Source organism: Aulostomus chinensis, chromosome 13 (genome assembly GCF_037954235.1).
Source record: "Aulostomus chinensis isolate RoL2024-O1b breed Wild chromosome 13, RoL_Achi_v1.0, whole genome shotgun sequence".
Taxonomy (NCBI): domain Eukaryota; kingdom Metazoa; phylum Chordata; class Actinopteri; order Syngnathiformes; family Aulostomidae; genus Aulostomus; species Aulostomus chinensis.
In genome coordinates this window covers 1688411-1711140 of record NC_141332.1, presented here as the reverse complement: position 1 = coordinate 1711140, position 22730 = coordinate 1688411, and the positions used below count along the sequence as shown (strand labels likewise).

The 22730-nt window shown below is 41.9% G+C and overlaps 1 pseudogene; it reads left to right on the top strand.

The window, feature by feature from the left end:
* Window positions 1-1346: 1346 nt before the first annotated feature.
* LOC147250476 (uncharacterized) lies at window positions 1347-22476 on the top strand (annotated as a pseudogene).
* The last annotated feature ends 254 nt before the right edge of the window (window positions 22477-22730 follow it).

Genomic DNA, 22730 nt, shown 5'->3' with positions numbered 1-22730 from the left:
ACCATATTTATATTGCAGTATTACCCAACCCTACTGTATATTTTTCCAGATTTATTTTTAAGCCTAGAAAAGCACATCTCTTTGTTTTCTAGTGTCCTGCCTCATGTGGCGATGCAAGGACTATGGGACAACAATAACCAAAAGGTCTGAACTGCTGAAACACTACAAGCTGATTCATATTATGGCTGGGGCCATCCCTATCCATGCACTTATTTAAATTGTGCATGTGGTTTTAAGACTTGGAATGCTCCACTGAGCCATCTATCCAGAAGTCACCCTGCTCAACAAGCAGTCACCAAAGCTGTGTCCACGTTCACATGCCATATTTGTGGCCAAAATCAACTCTCCACAGAAAGGGAATTTGTCCAACATATCTATCAGCATCTTAAAAATAAGGAGACTGTAACATGTGTGTTTGAAAACTGTGATTATAAAACTAATGTCTATGAGAACTTCAGAAGTCATAAATACAGACGACACTCTGGTCCAGTGAACACCTTTAAGCCTGGAATACAATCTGTTGAAGAATCTTGTGCCAGTGTTGCTGGGGGATACTGGAGGTGATCCTTGAAGTGATGACACAGTTCCTGTTTCACCAGGACCAGCTTTGTCTGGTAAAGTGGCATTCTCATCCTCATTGCTGGCATAGTGTTTTCCTCTGTCAAAAAAATAAAATATTTTGGCGAGACTAAAAAAACTTAATATTTCCTCTGGTTTATTCCAGTTTACTCAGGCTTAATGACGGATACAACACTTATGACACTTGGAACACAGTCTGTGAAGTCCCTAGATGTCCAAGGACACAAAGAACATGCATATAACCTTTAGTAAAGTGTAGTAATTACACATTTAGTATGGGTATGTCTTTTTAGGCGTTTTTTTCCTGAAAATATGCTGTGAGTGGAAGAGGTTATCTTTCACTGCTTGTTCACCAGGTTTATCTACTACGTGGCATCATGCAGGCCTCCCTCTCATCAACACACAGAGCTGCGGTCACAGACTATCTGAAACGTACAACTGTCCAGCAGTATCAACCTACTCTTCTGAGCACCCTGAGGGACACAATGAAGAGGATCTTTGAAAGACAGTCAGACAGCGTGAAGCAGCTACAAGAGGAAGTACTGGCAACGTTAGACAATTTTCAAGATCCTGTCTCCTTGATGGCCACTACATACATGCAAGACAGCACCATCCAGAGGCTTTTTAACCCTGTTAAACCAGAGGAGGTAGTTATGTCTCAGAGGGTTTGTCGAGTTAAGAAAGGACAATCAAGAGTTCTTGGAATTAAAAACAGAAGTTTTTACTATATATCCCTGGTTAAGAGTCTTGAACAGCTGTTGTCCAATTCAAGGATTTTTGATATGATCCGCACCACACCACAGAGTTGCCACAAAGATGGATTTTTGTATGATATTGTTGATGGGAGTCCTTTCAAATCCCACCCACTGTTTTCAGTGAAATCTTCTGCTTTACAGGTTATTTTATACACTGACGAAATAGAGATCTGCAATCCCCTCGGGTCACATGCTTCAGTAAATAAATTACTGATGGTATATTATACTCTAGGAAACATAGACCCCAAGTTTAGGTCAAAACTGGCTGCAATCAGACTCCTTGCTATAGCAAAAGCTGATGATATTGACAAGTGTGGTGTTGATTTTGTGTTACAAAGAATTGATGAAGACTTAAAGTTGCTGTATAATGGTGTCACAGTCCAAACACAGATTGGTGAATTCGAGTTATTTGGTGCTGTAGTTTCAGTGTGTGGTGACACACTTGTGCAGCATGAGCTTGCTGGTTTCAAGGAAGGAGTTGGTTTTGCATACAGTAAGTGTAGGCATTGTGAATGTACCTTTGATGAAATGCAAATTAATTTTAATGAAGACAGCTTTACAAAAAGGACATTGGAAAAACATATACAGCAGTGCCGTGAAATAGAAAAGGCCAGCACAGACTTCTTGAAATCATCCCTCAAAACCCCCTATGGTATAAACAGAAGAAGCAAGCTGGTTGATTTTCCAGCCTTTGACCTCATTCAGCAAACTCCACAGGACATAATGCACATCATTCTTGAGGGTGTTGCACCCATGGAAATGAAGTGTGTGTTAAAATACCTCGTTCTCTCTGGACAGATGGAGTTGGATGTGTTCAATTCAGCCATGCAGAGTTTTCCTTTGTCACCAGTAGATGTACGTGACAAACCCTGTCCATTAAGTGTCAAATGATAACAAACATAAACAGTCCTCAGGGCAAATGCTGATGTTGCTGAAGATCATGCCTTTATCTACATGAATACTGTAGATGAAAATGAGTATGTTCAGTTTGATTTGGACTTAATTGAGGTAGTTCAGATACTTTTTGCTCCTGTTTTATCTGTGCAGACTGTATTGTGACTGAGAAGTATGATTGAACAGCATCTGAAACAGTTCAAGCAACTTTTTCCTGAGAACAATGTAATTCCTAAGCAACATTACCTGCTGCATCTCCCTACCCAAATTCTTTCTCTGGGCCCTATGATAAGACATATGTGCATGAGATTTGAGTCAAAGCACTGTTTTTTCAAGCAGTGGTCATCTAAGTTGAACTTCAGAAATGTCGGTAAGTCACTTGTGAAACATAATCAGCTTTTTGAATGCTGTCAAAATGAAATGGGTGTGGAGCATCCAATCTTTTTGCATGAGAAAGAATTGGGTCCTTTCTCAGAAGTAGCAAGTAGCAAATGTGGAGTATGTTAATACAAAGATGAGAGATTTTTGGGGGACTGATGGCATACAACACACAGTCAAAGTAAAGTGGCTTATTCTCAATGGGAACAAGTACATAAGTGGCAGGTCTCTAATAATCACCAATGCAAATGAGACAGTGCCTGTCTTCGGATTTATAAAAAACATCTATATGGTAGACAGTTCATTGTATTGTTTTGAGTACCAGCTTTATGAGACAGTGGGTTGGAATAGAGATCTTTTAGCCTATGAAGTTGCAGTGCCTAATCTTGCTCAAGCAACGGAGTTCATCGATGCTGAAAAGCTAGTGGATCATACATCATATTACCCTGTCAGTTTCAAAAACACCACGTATGTTCTGACAATATATTATCTTGGTGATGTTGCTGCGCTTAAACATTGAAAGGAATGTGAATAGACACGTTACAACTGTGGCCCGAGTGTGTGTGAATGTTTACTGGAAGGTCTTGAAACAAGTTTTCTAAGCTAAGAAGTGGTCATGAAAGAGTATCTGACATAATTCCGCATACTTTCAGTGAAAAATATGTAGTATTAGGATCTACTTACTAACTAAGAAATAAAAAGACAAATATTCTCAAAACAAAAATAAAAATCTTACACATTCTGTGCTTGCATAGTATATTGCTCTCAAAACAAGATAAAAAAGAGATAGATAGATAGATAATAGATAGATGATAGATAGATAGATAGATGATAGATAGATGATAGATAGATAGATAGATAGATGATAGATAGATAGATAGATGATAGATAGATGATAGATAGATAGATAGATAGATAGATAGATAGATAGATAGATAGATAATAGATAGATGATAGATAGATAGATGATAGATAGATAGATAGACAGACAGACAGACAGACAGAAGGACAGATAGATAGATAGATGATAGATAGATAGATAGATAGATAGATAGATAGATAGATAGATAGATGATAGATAGATAGATAGATAGATGGATAGATAGATAGATGATAGATAGATAGATAGATAGACAGATAGATTATTGGTCCCCAATGGTAAATTTCAAGGTCCCAGTACCCCAAAAACATCACACCTGGACTGCACTAAACAATATTAACAAAAAGAAGTGTACACAAATGATGTATATGGACAGTGAAAAAGAACTGAATAAAAGTCCACTTGAATGATCAGAGGGCTGCATCAGCATCACCTTGCAGTGACAGGGCAGGGAAAGACCCTGTACTCCTACAGAGGTTTTTTTTGGGGGGGGGGGGGGGGGGCAAACAAGGCCCACGTCAATTTCTGATAGTTTTCTGTGTCACCTGCAAATTGCTGTGAATTGCCAAACCTGAACTTCCACAACAATTTACAGTGCCACATACTGACAAATATCCCACTTTTCATGCAGTGCATCTTTTGAATTGGGCTGATGAGGCCTCAGATGTGTGTCTGATGAAGAGCTTACTTAAATCACCGTGATTCCCCAAACACTTCAGGTTACTCAACACATCAAATTAGAAATTTTATGGAATTCAAAGTGTTAATTGTACCCAGTCTATTCATATCAGATAGCACTAATTATCATAAAACTTAGGCTTATCACTGTGGAAATCTTTTGTTCATTTTCAACTATCTAGTTAAACAGCATGACTGTATTCCTGCAATTCAGCTATGGCTTTTATAGTTTTGGTGTGCTATGTTATGTCTGGCGTCACGACCGTGCCCAAATGTTGTTTCCTGGGTCCTACAATATTTATAATTTGCCAAACAAAGATTTTCCATGGACCCATCTGGACTCCACTGTGAAAAGTTTCTGTAAGCATTTGTGTGTGTCGTGTATTCTGCCCTATTTAATTTTTTCATTGGATTTGTAGCATTGTATCTGTGTGTACGTGTAGGTGTTTCATGCTCTCTCTTGAGGGAGTAAGTATGTTAGAATAGTGGAATGATGTGTGACAGGCTGTCATCTCCTGCTCTGAAGTTGTAATATACTGTAGGCTTTCACTTCTTTCTCAAACTGCTACAACAATATTTACACCTTCAGTGAAAAAGAGCTTTCTGTTGCATGTACCTGCACTAAAAAAATGGTTTTGTTTTGCAGATTGCGACTCCACAAAGTAATAACTATGCTGCATTTATGTCTCAGACAACAATTAAATATGAAAGGTAAAATTTCAAACAAAAAAATTATACTTCAATCTCTGAATAAGAAAGTGATTCAGACTTTCTCAACCTGAGTAGAAAACAAACAGGAGTAAAAAAAAAAAAAAGAAGAAGAGAAAAAGAAAGATCCAAAACAAGGGACAGCTCCAAAATATATCAGAATTTTAATGATTTTGATTGAATATGTTTGATTTGTCAGTTGTCTGTCTTTGTGAAGCAACCAAAATAAACTGTAAAAGCCAAATAACAGCTTTAGGGAAAGTGGTATCTCTAATTTCCTTTATCCTTTTATTTTTGTTTACATTAAACAAATTCTCACTGTCTGTGTTTTGATATAAATCTCGAGCAGGGACTGCCCGACTCCTCATGTGAAGATATGTCATGGATCCCAGAAATGTAAATATTGGAAAATGAATACCTTTGAATAGATTTCCTACTCTAGCCAGCCAAGCTTAATCACTGCTGTATTTTGAGTAGTATCTCAAATGTACCTTTGCAAATAAAAATAAGAAATGGACATTAATTTCACATTTAATATTTATCTGTCTCCGTTTTTTTAGGGTGGTGTTGATTGATTATTTATGCAAGAAATTATGTCATTTTGTGTGGCCACCATAGGGTAGTTAGGTTGTAAATATTAGATACATATATACAAAGCACTGCACTGCTCCCTTTTGCTTTTTTGCATTGCTTTGTCCCAGTCAAATCACATGAAATCTAATCTAATCATCTGTTCCCTCAGCAACACCTTCCAGAAGTGATGTAGTTGATTTATTTCCTTAAATTGAACTCAGCTGGACTGAGTTTTTTGAAGTCTCATGATTCTCCAACATAATCTGCTACCCCACTATCTGCTGGTCTACCTGGAGGAGAACTTGCATGAACACGACTTGAGCTGAGCTGGAGGCTGGATAACTATCACACTTTCCCTGTACTGTCTTGATTATTCAATAAAAAAAGGGCCCTTTACATGTACACCATCATGCATGGTAAATATGTTGTCCTGACACAATCCGAGTTTTATCGGCAGTTGTCACTACATCACACTGAGATCAGTGCTGCGTCATTGTCAGCTGGACTGTTTTAGTTTCCTTGAAAATGTTTCAGCTCACATCCAAAAGGCTTCTTCAGTTCGAAGTCACTGGTGGGGAGGCTTTTATAATGCTGTGCACCTGTAACCCTCAGTCATTGGTTGCATGTGAGCTTCGGGTTTCAGAGTCATTGAGGTCACATGAGAGTGTTTGGTCCAGCCGTTATGCATGTGGGTCATCAGGGCCAGGGGAATCCAAGTGTAAATGGCTGTTGAGTTCCAAGGGAATTGTCGATGAGTGACAGGTAATGACGAGGGCTACCTCCTCTGTTAAAGGAGGACCATTCCTGTTTGATGTAGATTGCCCTTTCCAAACCATCTGTCTTCTCTGGCCAAGATGTGTACCTAACTGTCCTCAAAGGAATGCCCCTTCTCCTTCAAATGGTCAGCAGAGTCTTGACCTGAGGTGTTGGCTCATACATGTTTGTTTAGTTTTCCCAGTTTAGATCCGTGTAAGGGCAGCACGGTGGTGCAGTGGTTAGCACTGTCACCTCACAGCAAGAAGGTTCGGGGTTCGAGTCCCAGCTCGGGCACGGGATCTTTCTGTGTGGAGTCTCCATGTTCTCCCCATGCCTGCGTGGGTTCTCTCTGGGTAATCCGACTTCCTCCCACCGTCCAAAGACATGCAATTGGGGACTCGGCTAATTGGGCACTCTAAATTGACTGTAGGTATGAATGTGAGTGTGAATGGTTGTTCGCCAGTACATCGCAGGGCCAACATACAGAGATGATCTGTCCAGGGTGTACCCCGCCTCTCGCCCGTAGACGCTGGGATAGGCTCCAGCCCCCCCCCCCCCGCGACCCTTAATAGAAAGGAATAAGAGGAAGACAATGAATGAATGAATGGATCCGTGTAATCTTGGAATCAGAATCAGAACACTGCTTCAAACAGGGTGACTTCAAAAATTAAATCCAAAACTATATACAAAATATAAACATATCATGTTGTAATGGCTTTGAATGATGTGTAAATTATCACCTTACTGCTCACAATTATATGACAGGCTCCCCAAAAATGTGAGTTTGATGTTTGATCATGACCTTCATGGTGAAGCATGTGTGTTGTACATAAATTTGTCATTTGCAAGGCGTAGTAGCAGCTCAGCTCAGTATAACCAGATGAACTAGTATAAAGCCGACCAAGCGGGACGGGATGTTCTGACCCAGGTATCACCCCTCCCCTGCAGCTTACAAGACATAATAATTACAGAAGTAGCATGACAGAGCGAGCGAAATCAACAGAATGCGTCAGACACAGACAGGACAGAGTAGAGTTATGAAACAAGGAAAACAGATAAAGAGACTATCAGAAGAAGTGGGACAGGAACAGATGATGCTGGCACGCCAACCAGATAGAAGAATCTGCCTGGTGACAACAAAGATCAAAAATACACACTTGCACACATAAGCGATCACATAAGCACCTCCCTGTAACACATAAATACTGGAAGATAGTTAGATCGTTGGACTTCCTGCCCCAACACCAGGGACGACGCAACTGCTTATGCTGACTCCAGGATAGGGGAAGACGATCTCCAGAGCTCTGCATTCTTTTCTGTTGATCTGAATAAATTCTTGTGAACTAACCAGAACTTGTCAATATATACTCTGTGGGTCCTTCTGATTGATTAATGGTGACTTGTTGAAAAATTCCTACAGCGTCCATCTGCATCCAGGTGGTGATGAAGCAAGGATGCTGCTGAAGCTAACCTGGCTTGCTAGATAGAATAATGCATTCATCCAAGGGGATGTATTCCACATTTCCATCCGGGAAATTGCCCATGGAGAACGTTTTCATCGTCCTGAGAGTGTGCAGACTAATTAGCATCCTTTGAGGATTTTGAGGGCATGGTTTATTTGTTTTTGAAAACAGGGTTAGTGCCTGTGAGCTTGAAAACAATAGTGGCATGGATGCTGCAATATGCAGTTTATCAGAGCTGGGAATTTTATCTTGAAGAAGAGCAAAGAATGGCACTGGAGGCATTTCCTGGAGTGAACAGTGTTTTTGTTTTACTCCTCATTGGTGTTAGTGTGCAGGTCTCCTGCCAAAATGTGACTCTGCCAAGAAGTGATTTCCATCCACAGAAGCCAAACAGCCTGTTCAAGCTTTATCTCCCAATCTTTGATGACAGTCAAGTTTCAAAATAAAGGCTTGAACAAGGACTCAGTAAACCAAATATATCTATTTATTTATTTGTACAGCTCCCTTGTATTTTCAGGTATGTTTGGTCAATTCAGCAGTGTTTATTTCTTGAGAGACCTGCTGCTCTGTCAAGTACACCATTGCTTGGGATGCCATACATAGCAACCGCTGATTGGAGGCAGCTTACAAACTTGATGACATTTTTTTGGAGCTATCTGTATTCCTCAGAGGTTGCAGACAGAGCAGCTCTATCTGATAGGCAGCTTCCCTTTTGTGGCTGCAAGACAGCATTAAGCCTGATTTATGCTTCTGCGTCGTGGCCACGCCGTACCTACGCCGTAGCCCCTACGTCGTCATTGTGCATTTATAGTTCTGCGTCGAGGGAACACGTTGCTCTGTAATTCACCGCCAAGCCACTAGAGGGGTGTGGCTTTATCTTCGTATGGTTTTGGGGGACTCTTGTCGAATTCCTTAGTTTTCTTCCGGTCATAGCACATGGGTCAGAGACAGAGACAACAATGGAAGTTGTAAAGGTGGTCATACTTGCGAACCTCCTCGATAACTCTTTCTTCGGCTTGGTCCATTTTTATTTTTGCGTGTTGCTCTCACCACAGAAACTTTAAAAATGGCGGTGTTGTTGTGCTGAACCGGAAACGTTGTGTGAGCGGACCAATCACAGTCCGTTGACGTTCACGTCACTACTACACACGAAGCGACGCGTAGTCAGGATTTTTTGGAGGTGCACGTCGGGCTACGGCGTAGGTGTCTGCGTTGACGGCGTAGGTACGGCGTAGGTACGGCATCGCCACGACGCAGAAGCATCAATCAGGCTTTACTCTGTCTCTGACTAGAGTGATCTCCTATTAAGAAATTAGTTTGAAAATCTAAATATTGATTCAGGTACAGTGACATGTCTGGTTTGTAAGATAAGAGTATTGGCAAACAAACAAACTGCCATCCCATATTTAGGATTTCATTGATATTGCTACTTGCTTTGCTATTTAAGTTCCCTTCCAGTCAAAAATGGGTTTTTCTTTTCTTTCTCACAGTTCAATTTGGCTTCAGTGTGTTGAATGATGTTGGTGCAGTGCGACACTAGAGTCTTATTTGCACATTCATTGATAAAAGTGTCTCTTTTCTCCACGCACAGTGAAAATCTGATTTTAAGAAGGTCCCATAAGCACAATTTGTCAGTAAAAAACTACTGCAGCTGATTTTTGTCCAAAGCTCAACATATCCATGTGTGATATGTAAATTTGCAGCATCAAGTGCAGAGACACTGAGAATAGTCTTTATAAAGGGTTACGAGACATGTATTTATAGTCATATAATAAGGAAGAAGAAGAAGGAGAGGTCTTCATTTGTCACATATACAATGTACAGCAAAATCTGTCCTCTGCATCTAACTTGTCCTCTATGGTGCAGTGAGCAGCCACTGAATAGGCTTTTCAGGATTTCTAACAATTTCAATGTGATGTTTAGGGCCCAAGCACTTGCAGCGCCCTCATACTTTAAGGATTATTATTCTTTCTCTCCTCCATTTTTTGGAGGCCAGAGGAAAGATGTCACACCCTGAGGATTTCTATGACCATGCAGGCATTACCCTACCATCAGCATGCCAATGCTAAATTCAACTTTTGATGGATTTGATGCCTGAATCATTACCAACAACTAGCATTGGCGTGTGTTAGCATTACCATGCTAATGCTTATTTAGGTTTTCAGAATTTTGGTTACCAGAGGAATGAACTCACATCCTGAACATTAACATGACCATGATGCTAAGCATTAACTTACTCAAGCATTAGCTTTGCATTATCATGCCAATGCTGATTTTTGGTGTATTTCACTCCAGAAACATGACCCTCTGCTAGCATATATTAGTTTACATTAGCATGTAGTGTTAAATCTAATTTTGGTGTATTTGATGCCTTACCTAACACCTTTATCATCACCGTTAGCTTGTATTAGCCTTAGCATACGAATGCTAATTTTGCATTTTTTGGAGGCCTTTGGAATATGATCACATCCTGACCAATATCATGAGAATGCTAATTAGCATTAGCTTTGCATACAAGAACCATATAGCATTTTCATGTTAATTTGTGTTATTGGTATATTTGATAAATAACGCCATTATAATTTACCACTACCACCAACCTGCATTGGCATTACCATGCATCTAGCATAAAAGGGTAATTACCAGCAACATCTGCCAATAGACTGTGACTTCACTGTACAAATGGGCAGAATGTTCCAGGGTGCAGGTTGATCAGTGAGCGATCTGTAGCACTGCCTGGTGGAAGCCGGAAGTGTCTTTTTTACCACACACTGGACACATTAGCCTGCTCCTTTGCGGGAAATCAAAATGTTCCCAGGTTCCACAGCCTGCGATGTCCACCGAATTGCAACAGACTACAACAGGCAGGGTGCGAGAAACCCACTTGCACCTTCTTGGGGTTTATTAGTTATTGCTATTTCCTTCCCACCTGTCAGACATCATAGTATTTGTGCAGTGTTTTGTAAAGCACATTAAAGTGGCAACCAGGTTTGTTTCATCAAATAGTTTTACAGTGGCTATAGTAGTGATAGTAACTGCTTCCCTTTGTCTTCACTCGTGCTGACTACCCCATCCACCATCACCCACACACACACACACACACACTTAGGTAGATAGAGAGATGGATAGATAAAACTTTACTGATCCCACAACGGGGAAATTTATGTGTTACCACAGTTCAATTTCAAGAAAGAAAGAAACAGCAATTAAAATATATCAAAAAAAAGAAAAGAAGAACATTATACACAAAGTTACATATGTACAAAACACTATATACAAGACGCAAAAATATATACGGTTTGCAATTATGGGTGGAGTGTTGGAGGTATTTAGATAAATAATAAATAAATAAATAAATATGTGCGCATCAGCTGTAGATGTGTGTGTATATGTACAATAAATATATGCGTGGGGGGTGCACTGTTTGTGCGTAAGTGACTACAGTGGGGGGAGGTTGACGGAGGAGGTAAAAGTGTCCGAGTGACTCTCAGCATCATGAAGTGTTGTAGAGTCTCACTGCTGTTCGGATGAATGACCTGCGAAAGCGCGCCTTCCTGCAGCAAAGATGTTTCAGTCTCTGACTGAAGGAGCTGCTCAGCGCATCCACAGTCTCATGCAGAGGGTGATGGGGTTGTCCACAATGGATGTCAGCTTTGCTAACAATACCTTATATGTTTAGATCTGAATTTCTTCTAGTCTTTTGACTTTGACAGATATTTGTAATCCATGTCCTGATCAGGCCTCTTGCAGCAATCCTGCAGGCAACCTGACTCCCATATTGCACCACATGAAAAACTTAAACATACCATGAACATCTTTGTGCCATAGCAATCCTTCAAGGAAAGATTAAGAGGAAAAATATACAGAGACAGACTGAAATGGACTGAAGCAGCAACATATCAGAGAAGACTCTGATCTTGATGCTGCGTTATAATCAGAAAGAGCGAAAGATTTTCCACATCACCTTTGAGATACTTAGGAGGAAAACAACTCAAACTTTATGAAGCTGCACAGAGGTACATGGACTCCTCTAGGCAACTCTTTACCACTGTCAGGTAAAAACCTCTTATCTCTAGAACCCTTGTTTTAGCTGGAGGCCACTGCATTTATGATACTGTTCGAAGAATTTTGAAAGGGCATCACAGGGAGCCTCGGGTATTGGAATATGCTCTCTACTGGTGGAGGAACATTAAATCTTAAGGTTTAGTTTGAAAGCATGAATGATAGAAGGATATCCAAGGGATGAAATGATTTAACCGCTTTAAAGCACCACTTTTGGCTCAAATAGATGTGAGGGTGTTTTGGCTTTGTACCGTAGGAATGCACTAAGTCCTATTTATTTACATTCTTCACACTGAGCAGATGACCTAACACCTTTATCATCACCGTTAGCATGTATTAGCTTTAGCATGTGTGTGTTTGTGTGTCTGTGTCCCTGCCTTCCTCGGCTGATATTTTGTATTTGAATATTGATGTATGAGTTGACCATTTATCCTGTTTAACTGCAGAATACTGGCTGGCCCCATATAAATAGCTTCCAAATGATAAAGTATGGGCTCGAACATGATTGTGTGAGTTTGTGTGTATAATGCACAACCACATTATATCTGAGTGGGATCTTGGCTGTTTGTGTTGATATTTGTGTGTTTCCTCTATGAGTGTTCCCTTCCATTCTGATAATCCCATGATGCTGTTGATAATAAAGATGGAAGTTACTGCTCACTGCCCCCCAGTGATGTCCCCAAGTAAACTACTGGGCCCTCCAAATGAGATAATATGATGCCAATGCTGTGTGTGTGTGTATAAACAGCAGGCGAGGTTATCCCTGCTGCACAAGGCAGTGATTTCTTTGCATGGATTGCATGTCAGATTTGATGGATGTTGTTGTACCTAGACCCAGGACCCTGCAGCCGACGAGGCCATTATGACACGGAAAGCATGCACATAAATCCACACATTCATGAAGAGCCAATAAGTAAGATATACAATGAACACACAAAGACACACACACACACACTTAATTTCTCTTGGAAATTTCAAAGTTGCCACAGCTGACAAACAGAAAACTGATATAAAGTAATATTTCTGGAACTACTCTGACCTACACATCTGCTCTCGCTATAATAATCCACTGTCTCTTTGTGGTCCTCACTTCTGGTGCAGTGTGCTACTACTTGTATGGCTGGTTTCTACAGGTCATAGTAAACAGGTTATTCAGCAGCAGATGTTGACCCAAATTGTTTGTATGAATTTATTCAAATGCAGCCACAGCAAAAGAAATGTGTTTCTGTGGTATAACCAGAATCAACTCTTAAATGACATCCAAGAGATCAAGCAGACTGCTCTGCCTGTGCCTCATGTTCAAAGGTGTCTCCATCCCCATCTCAAATGAGAGTTCAGAGTTTTACAACAGGATATAAAAAACAATGTCACATAAGAGAATTCAGATTTTATGTAAACTGGCAGGTGTGTAAAAATTCGCAAGTATTAATGGTGCACACCTTGGTTTTAGGATCAGGGATTGATACAATTAAGTGCAATGAAACAATGCAACAAAAATCCAAAATGCATAAGCCAAGATGTCTTTAAATCTATGATGAACACAAGGTAAAGCGTGTACCCTGAGTACTCTGACATGTCGCATTTACCCTCTGAGGTTGCACAGCCTCTGATAGAATGCAGTAAATAGGGATCTCAATGCATTCAGGCCTAAGACCTATTCTATATGGAGGGTAGATTAAAAATTTGTTCAATATAGATGACAAAACTGATAACCATTTGTGGGACGTGTGTTACAATTTGTTCTACCTAAGCTATATTTTATATTCTACATTGAAATAATTCATCTAAAAAGTGTTTTTTTTTCTTTCAAGTACTCATAATTGCCTGAGGTCAAAAAGGTGTCTTTCCTCCTGCATTACTTTTTTGAGGTTCCAGCATGCACGTGTCAGACATATAGACTATCACATTGTATGGCCAATAACAGTAACAGATGCAGTAACAAAGCAACAGCAAAAAAAAAAAATGTTCAAAAACTTCCCTTTACAAATTCACAATTGCACTGTCTGATACAACCCATGTCTTTATCTAACTGTATGTTCAGTAATCCACAAACACACTGATTTGAGCTCAAAATAAACTTTAATACATAGAGTTTGGCATTAACATGAACTAGCACCAAACCAGCTCTTTGTGCATTCTGGAGTCACATGAGCTCCAAACACTTACAGCCATATTCAAGCAATCTATGGTGCCAGGCAGGTGGTGGACAGCGATAGATGTGTGCCGTGCATCCGGGGCGTGTTCTGCTTTATTTTGGAATTTAGAAGGTGCTTAATGAGATGGATAACCACAACGCACAGTGTAAGGTGGTCATTAGAAACCTAATTACTCATAGGTGTGGCATCAATCAAACCAGTCAGAGTGCCTTGAGTCACTCCCTTTAAAGCCCAGGGTGCATCAGGAGTTGGCATGTTGGTATTTCAGTGGCCCATGCATCTTAGTTTGGAAGAATTGAACACTTATCATCTGGACCTCCCCTAGTGTTTATGACGTGGAGAGATGTAAGCCAGCAGAAAAAAAAAACTTTTCAAAGACTGAAGTGGAGACACTCACGAGTCTGGTAGACACACACCATTTTGTATTGTTTTGCAGCCTGAAATTGTGTATAAAAAAGGCAAGCAAAAAAAATTGGTGTGGAGAGAAATTACAGCTGCTATAGAATATTTAAATTTCTACATCTGTGATGGTTAATAAAACATCCATCTATCCATCCATTTTCTTCTGCTTATCCTGTTAAGGGTCACGGGGGGGGGGGGGCTGGAGCCTATCCCAGCGGCTTTCGGGCGAGAGGCGGGGTTCACCCTGGACAGGTCACCAGTCCATCACAGGGCCAACACATAGAGACAGACAACCATTCACACTTACAGCCACACCTACGGTCAATTTAGAGTACTCAATTAGCCTAGTCCCCATTTGCATGTCTTTGGACTGTGGGAGGAAGCCAGAGTACCTGGACAGAACCCACGCAGGCAAAGGGAGAACATGGAGACTCCACACAGAAAGATCCCTTGCCCGAGCCAGGACTCAAACCCCCCACGACCCTTAACAGGAATAAGCGGAAGAAAATGGATGGATGGATGAATAATTTTATCCACTTAGAAAAAAAAAACTGTTTTATTTGCAATAAGGTCAAGAGGAAATGGTCTGACCTAAATATATCACATTGAATTGTTATGCCATGCTATGTGTTACATAGTGCAACAATTACAATAATAACTGCGCATAACTCACAGATGAGTTGACCATGCAGTGCACCATCTTGTGACAGAGCACTTACGTGGCTGTTTTGAAAAATGAGCGAGTTGTGCGTGCCTCCAGGCCACCGGGCTATCATATTCAGAACACTTATTCTGGCATCACTGATCACTTAAACATTAACTGAGTGGTAATTTTTGTGATTGGTGCACAATCATTCATGGATGGTGGTGTCATACACACATGGGTACAATCAATCACTCCAATCACAGTTGAAAATCTCATGAAATTCCCTTCGAATATACTAAGCAGAGAGGGAAATGATTGCCCTCAAAACTGCTGGCATAGTTCAGCTGAGGGACGGCTTGATTATTCCAGACTTATCACTGATCTCCCGCTGAAAGTACCTGGTGGCCAAAAACCCCAAGATGGATAGCACCTTCACTGGCACAGGTATGGTGTTGGAACGCTTGGTTTCTCTCCTTAATTAGGGTTCCAGGTTGTGGCATAACTTCAGAGGGAGATGCCTAGGGAGACAGAAATGACTCATGAGCCACTCATCACTGTCCTCGAATGAATTTTGGCTGTCCCCAAAAACCCTCTCTCGCCTGATGCATGCATTAAGGTCCTCTAACAGAGCCTCATCTGCCGTCATTGGGCCATAAGCACATCACAGCCCAAGCTGTCATTTAAATAGATGACTGACAAAAGTTCCACCTATCACATCACAGATCTGTTAATATAATAATTGCTTTTCAATTACAGAATTGTCAACCTATGCCTAATTAAAGCAGTGTTCAATGCAAGTATTCAAATTGAAAGGGTGACTGGGTAGCCTGCACAATGATATTTTCGAAAAAAAATATTATTAATGGCCAACATATTTACCATAAGGATTTGTTGTGACACACAAATCTTAATCAGTGACTTGATGTGTACGCTCTTTTGATAAATGAAGGCCAATGCCACTGACCAAAGACCAGCCTTCTTGGTCTATGCCACAAATATTTTCTGATGTCCCAAAATAGCAATAAGCCATGTTTGTGCTAGACAACACTTCATTACCAGACTTGAGAACCTGTCAGGACAGGTTAAGCACAAGATCATTTGCAAGTTCAAGAGCGAGGGGGCTTGTTGTGAAAACATTATACGTGCCAGCTTGACACCAGCAATGAAAAGCACCAGTTTGAGCCATGCTTAGAACAGGTCCGTAAAGGTGTGAATACTTACGCCTTTAGGATGAAGGGTTGCTGTCAGCCAAACCAAACAAAAAAAGACAGAGAAAATCAAAACAGAAGGTAAAGTCATTGTCTAGTACAGTCTCCACTGCTGCTGTTCAGTGGGAACCCAAAATTTCCCCACAGTGCGGAGTTGAATAAAGCAGGCAATACTTTCAGCTCCTTTATGTAATTTGAATTTGCCAAGGACACTCGCTCCTGTTTTGGCTCAACTTCTCTTTATTTGATGGTAGTTACTAATGTTAAGCCACCATCTTGATCATAATGTGGATCAGAACTGCTACAGCCTGCCCTTGCAAATATAAGCATAGTATTTTTGAATGACTTGCATGAACATTGGTACAGCCACATTTCAGGTTGATTACATGTACCATTACACCTCTAAAGCCCCCTTCACACTGCACAAAGAACGCAGGTAAACCTAGGTGTTTGGGCACTCTGAAAGGGTTGACTCTGCATTTCAACCCGCGTCCACCGACCCTCCAAGCGACCCAGGCGTGTAGCGGCCCACCTCGGCTCTGCTTGGCTCACCTGCAGTGTGAAAAAGGCAACCCACATTGTCTCAGGTTTCCCGCAACCTTCCTGTCGCATTCTGATTTTGTTACTGTGCCGCCTGTCAGGCTGTCATTGTGGAAGCTCTGGAAATAAATAAATAAATAAATAAATAGGACTCGGCTGCGCTGCGAGAGCTGCTCACTCATCTCTCAGTAAAGTTTTGGTCCTCTGGCATAAGATCAGTCTTCCTGTTGATGTCCCCGAGACTCTATTTTACTCCTTTTTTTTCAAACAATTTACATGTGTATGATCTTACATGAATTAATCTATGCTTGGGAACTCCCACCAATCAGGGAACCCTAACATGAACTGCGCAAGCACGACCGTGTTTAGAAACAGCTTGTATAGCGATCTTGCACATCTTTTTTATCGATCTTGACAGCGCACTTGCAAGATCGTGAAGTCTGCAAGCTGTTTGCCATCCGCGGTGAAGAGGAGCACATCCAGCAGCACATTTCTGGAACCATCACGGACACAGTGCACTTTTATATGTAATGATGATGTTGTCAGCTTGATGACGTACGAGAGAGAAAAACACAGGCACGCAGCCCTAAAAGCAGGAGCTCAGACCCCGCATCTGCTAGAAGCTTGAATGCGCCCTAATGCCGAGCAAACACGGTTACAAAAACCCGCTTTGACACGCATGTTTCAATGTGAATGGGGTATGAGTGTTGGCTGACCAAACATGCATAGACCGAGCATCTTTTGAGAACAGTTTCTTGGATACGTAAATGTACCACCAGTGCCTCACAAACTGCAGCGCATGATGTATTTTCTGGTACATTCTGACACTTTCTTTTTAAGTGTTGCATTGCCAATGAATGTGCAAGCTATCTGAATTTGTCTCTCAATGTGAGTGTGTGTGTGTGTGTGTGTGTGTGTGTGTGTGTGTGCACTGAGGCAGGTCTGTTGGGAGCTCAGCAGGGATCGTCACTCTGCCTGAGTGTGGATGATCCCCACAATCCAGAGGCTCTACCTCTGTGGATTAGTCCCAAAGCTCCCCAATCAAAGGGCCAAGTATCCTCTTGGCACCTGCTTAGCCCTCACATAGGTCCAGATGTTTCAAAAGAATGGACTAGATGTAATCCATAACTTTGAAGAGAGAGAATTTTCCTTGGAAACATAAACTGGTAAAATGCTGTGAACTATGCGACTGTCTTGGATATAACCACTGCTTAATGTCTTGATGTAGAATGAGGATCCCTATGAGTGTCTCTTTAAAGAATGGCTTCAAGTGGGAGTGAGCCCACCAGTGACACCACCTTAGAGTACAACATTGTAATACTATGCTGATTTATTGCATTAACCTTTCTAATGCTCTGACAGATATTAGAAAGCAGGTTTTTAGCACCCCTCCCCACTCCAGCAGACAGACCACTTCATGACTTGAAACCAGGTGACTTTGTGGTGGTAAAAAAATGTCTTTTTCTTTACTTCTGCTGTCTTCTGACACCAGACACTTTTTTGCTTTGCTCCTGCTCTCTGCTTTGCTTTATTTGTTTTTTCGCTGCTATCTTTTCATTTTTATGGAATTCTGGACTTGATAGCTGTATATCATCTGGAATTTGTGGGTTAAGTTGCCTGAGGCCATTTTCAAAGGTTACGACTGAGTGAGTGAACGCGGCCCACCATCAACTCAAGCCTACACTACAGTGAGTGGATACAGCCGAAGCTAACTAGCATCAGGATGCCATCCTTCTCCGCCGATGATTTCCACAAACTTGAGCAGAAGATCACTGTGCTGGAAACCAAAATCCATAGGTTAGAAGTAAATGTGGAAGTTAACGGACTCTGTGGAAATGAAACCACTCTGCATTTTACACAAACAAGTGGACAAGAGAATGCTATCAAACAGCTACTTAGCTCAGATAAGACAGCAAAGAAGCCAGAGAGTTATGACCTCTGAAGTAAATCTTCACATGGAAGTCCTCCCTGGAACAGCCAAGGAGCGAAGCTAAAGAAGGAATCTGCTCCCTTGAACATGGAAGGACGTTTAACAGGCAGAACCATCCACCCAGAAATCTCTGATGCTACCGGCTGGCCAGCACTACCATCTACCTCCTCCTCATCAACACCGATGCAGAGCAGGACACAGCCATGGATAGCTGCTAAAGGAAAGATGAAAAGCAAGCAACCCGTACAACAGCCTGTCCTGATCCACAACAGATAGGCTGCACTACTGCAAGACTCTGCATCTCCATCTGATGAACTGGAAAACCTCTCATCACCACAGAGAAGTGTAAGATCTGAACATAAATCAGAAGCTAGCAGGCCGCAGGCCAAGCTAACAACTGGGCCCCAAACTCTGATTGTGGGAGATGCCGCTGTCAAAGATCTGAGATTCATGTGCAGTAAAAACACAAAAGTTCTCTGTTTTCCGAGAGATATGGTTCCTGATTGACAGCAAAAATCCCTGGTATTGTTGCAGCAAATACGACTCTTAAAAAGATTATTTTGCATGCGGGGATGAATGACATTGTGAATTGGCAGTCTAAAGTGCTTAAACAAGATTTCACTTGTTGTGCGCTGAAGAGCGAATTGGTCAAAGATAATGATAAATTAATAATTAATATTAATATTAATTATACGGGGCACCACCCTGATGAGTTCAGGGAAACTATAATACGACCAAACTTGTAACAGTTATCAGTCTCTAACAGAGTTTATCTGCTAAACAGTCAATATTCTGGAACATTAACTACCTGGGACAGCTCTGATGTTGAAGGATGAGATCCGAGCACTGGCTATAGCTGAGACACGTGACCACAAGTTCGTACACAAAAGACACTACGACTTCTCTCATATAATAAAAATATATTTATTAACACCGTGTATCAATCAATCAGCAACACGTTGGTACAACTGTTATCTTAACGAAAGACACAAGTAATAATATGTGTGTGTGCGCGTGTGTGTGTAAACGTGTGTGTGTGTGTGAGTGAAGAAGGAGAGGGGGAGTATGGTTGCCTAGCAACCAGTTAGCGTCGCAGCAGGGCTAAAAGCTAGGCTAGTTAGCTGAGGCTAGCTAGCCGCTAGTTAGCACCGTGGAGGTAGAACTTACGGAATGTTAATAACTAAGCGGAGCACTTAGTGAGAGAGAGAGAGAGAGAGAGAGAGAGAGAGAGAGAGAGAGGGAAGAACAAAGATGAACCCAAAAATGTGTGTTAACACACTTGTGCAGTATTAATAACCGGTAACACCTTCTTGAGAGGTCACGGTTATTAATAACACCCATCAATAAATAACGTATAATTCTATGTAATTTCTGCTAATTACAGGACTTCGTCACATAAACAGAGCATTCATAGACATTATACAACACACTAAGCTATTTCTCTGCCCAGAAAATGCCTAGTTAAAGGAATCCTTACTTGACCCGGTGGAGCGGTAAGGGATTCAGTTTCTGTGTTCCGGAACGCGGTTCGGCTCGACTCGGAAGGCAGCAGAGCGGTGGCGGGGCAGCCTGCAGGGTCTGCTGGAGTTACTGTGGGAAGGATGAAGAAGCTGTTGAGCTTTCCTTCACCTGGGACCAGTTCACGCGGGTTGCGTGGCTCCAAGGTGGCTTCTCTGGACGAGTGGACAGGAGGGAGAGAGTTGTCCTTCTGGGGTCTCTGTCGTCGCTACACTGTACTCGAGGTCCGAGGTGGAGAACCGGAGGGTGGGCTCTTCTGAAGACTTGCAAACCACCCAAGGGAAGATAACCACCGAGAGAAGAAGATCACCGAGAGGCGAAAATCACAGAGAGAGAGAGAGAGTCTTCTTCACGCTGAAGTTTTATATGTGGAGGCCGATGATGTCACTTCCTGTGGGATGATACTGGCTCTCATCCAATAGCATTTGACAGGTTCTTGGATGTGGTCAGTGGCCAGGCTCTCAGAGGGGGGCCAGTGGCCAGAGTCCTAACCCCCGCTTATACGATCCCTTGTCTAAGAACATGTGGTCACTTGAATTCAGGCTTTGAAAAGGGGTGTTAGGCCTCACAGGCCGAAAGCCTTTCTTCAGCTGGACTGATTGTCACATCTCTGAATTCATCTCTTGGTCTGGTTGAGTTGGCACAACACACTTATCTGCAGAACACAGTCAGCTCTCTGGGTGTCAAGGTCTTTATCAGTGGCCCCCTTCCATCTATCAGAAGAGGTGCTGAGAGATTCAGCAGGTTGATGGCTCTGAATACATGGCTATCTGCAGCATCTGATGTCCATTCCATGCACTTTTTGGACAATTTTAGTTTCTTCTGGGACCGCAGACATCTTTTCAAGAGAGATGTACTCTTCCTAAACAGGTCAGGAGTCAAACTGTTTACCGTAATTTCCGGACTATAAAGTGCACCTGAATATAAGCCGCAACAGCGAAATTTAGGAAAAAAAATAAATGTGTACATATACAAGCCGCACTGGACTATAAGCTGCAGGTGTTTTAATGTTTAATTACCATATGCAAGGGTTCGTGCACAGAGGGGATTGTCAGGAAAGCGATGGCTGTTTGGGGAAGCTCCCCATTTATTAACATGTCCTACAAACAACAAGTTGCATATATGCATAACTTATTCAAGTGTTACCATTTAGTGCAATAGTACGGAACATGTACCGTGCTGTGTAAACTGTACTGTATCACATGACACATAGCGTTTCAGACACACAAACTTTCACAGCGTTCGAAACGTATTTACTGTGCAGAAGTAAACGGTGCACTCTCAGCGCACGTACCATAAACAAAGCTTACAGCGCTTGACGAGGCAATGCCTAAATTAAATGTGTTTTTTAAAAGTGCTAAATTAAAAGTGCCTGTAACACAGCAGTAGGCCTAAAGATGGAGTAACGTCTGCTTAAAATATAACCAGCCTACCAGAAAAGTCCAGTCCATTAATCTATTAATCCATCAATCCAGTAATGCGGCTGTAACAAGAAAAGTCAGTCAACCATTCTCATCTTCGTCTTCTTCCTGCGTACTAAAACCACCAAAGTCCTCATCTTCAGTGTCGGAAAGGAACAGCCTCGGGATGGCTTTGTCAGCCACTCTCAAACCAAAGAAGGCCCCCTAGTGGCCGTTAGCTGTAGAAAAAACATAGCCGCACCGTTGTATAAGCCACAGGGTTCAAAGCAGGGGGAAAAAGTAGCGGTTTACAATCTGGAAGTTACGGTATGTCCAACATATCTTTCTGCCTGCGTCACCAATCTGTTCCTTCCACCAAGGACAAGGTGATACACACAAGAGATAAATGTCATCAGGAAGGAGCACAACCTCAAGCTGACGTGAGGTCCAGTGATGGGAGACGTAAGGGTGAACAGGCGGATAATTTCCCATGTCAGGGTGAAGAGGAAGAGGATTCTCTGCCTTCAGCACCAAAAACTGCCTTTTAGGGTCCACCTTCTACACCCCTCCAAACTCCACCCAGGTCACCATCCACTGTGAGCACGTTGTCACCCTTGTCGTCCCCCCTCATGGATTTCACTGACCACATGAACAAGCTGGTCATTGCTGGGACACAACTCACCCCCCGCCCCACTGCAATGTTCTCTCCTCTCATTCCCCTGCAACACCCTCGGCCTTCTGTGAAGTTAAGACGTGCCCCACCCCCACCGTCTCCACACACAGGCATCAGACTCATCCTCCGCAAGCTGATAAGAGTTCAGCACACTTAGATCTTTCTGTCCCTGACTGCTGATGTGTTCTGGGTCCAGGCTCCGATGATGTCACTCCTGACTATTCCCAGCGAGAGTCGGGGCCCAGCATACTGGAAGCTTCCTCAGTTCACGTTATGACTGGCAATAGAAAAAGAATGTTTAAATTGCCAAGAAACAGGGTAATGTCAAATTTAACATCCATTCCATGTCAACCACAGTCAGTACACGGTCCTATAGATACTGCTTCTAACATATCAAAGCTAGCAGTATTAAATGTCAGGTCATTAGCAGGCAAATCATTTCTTATCAGTGATTACATTATACAGCACAACCTGGACTTCATGTTCCTAACTGAAACGTGGTTAAGCCAAGATAACAGTGCAGCAGTTCTC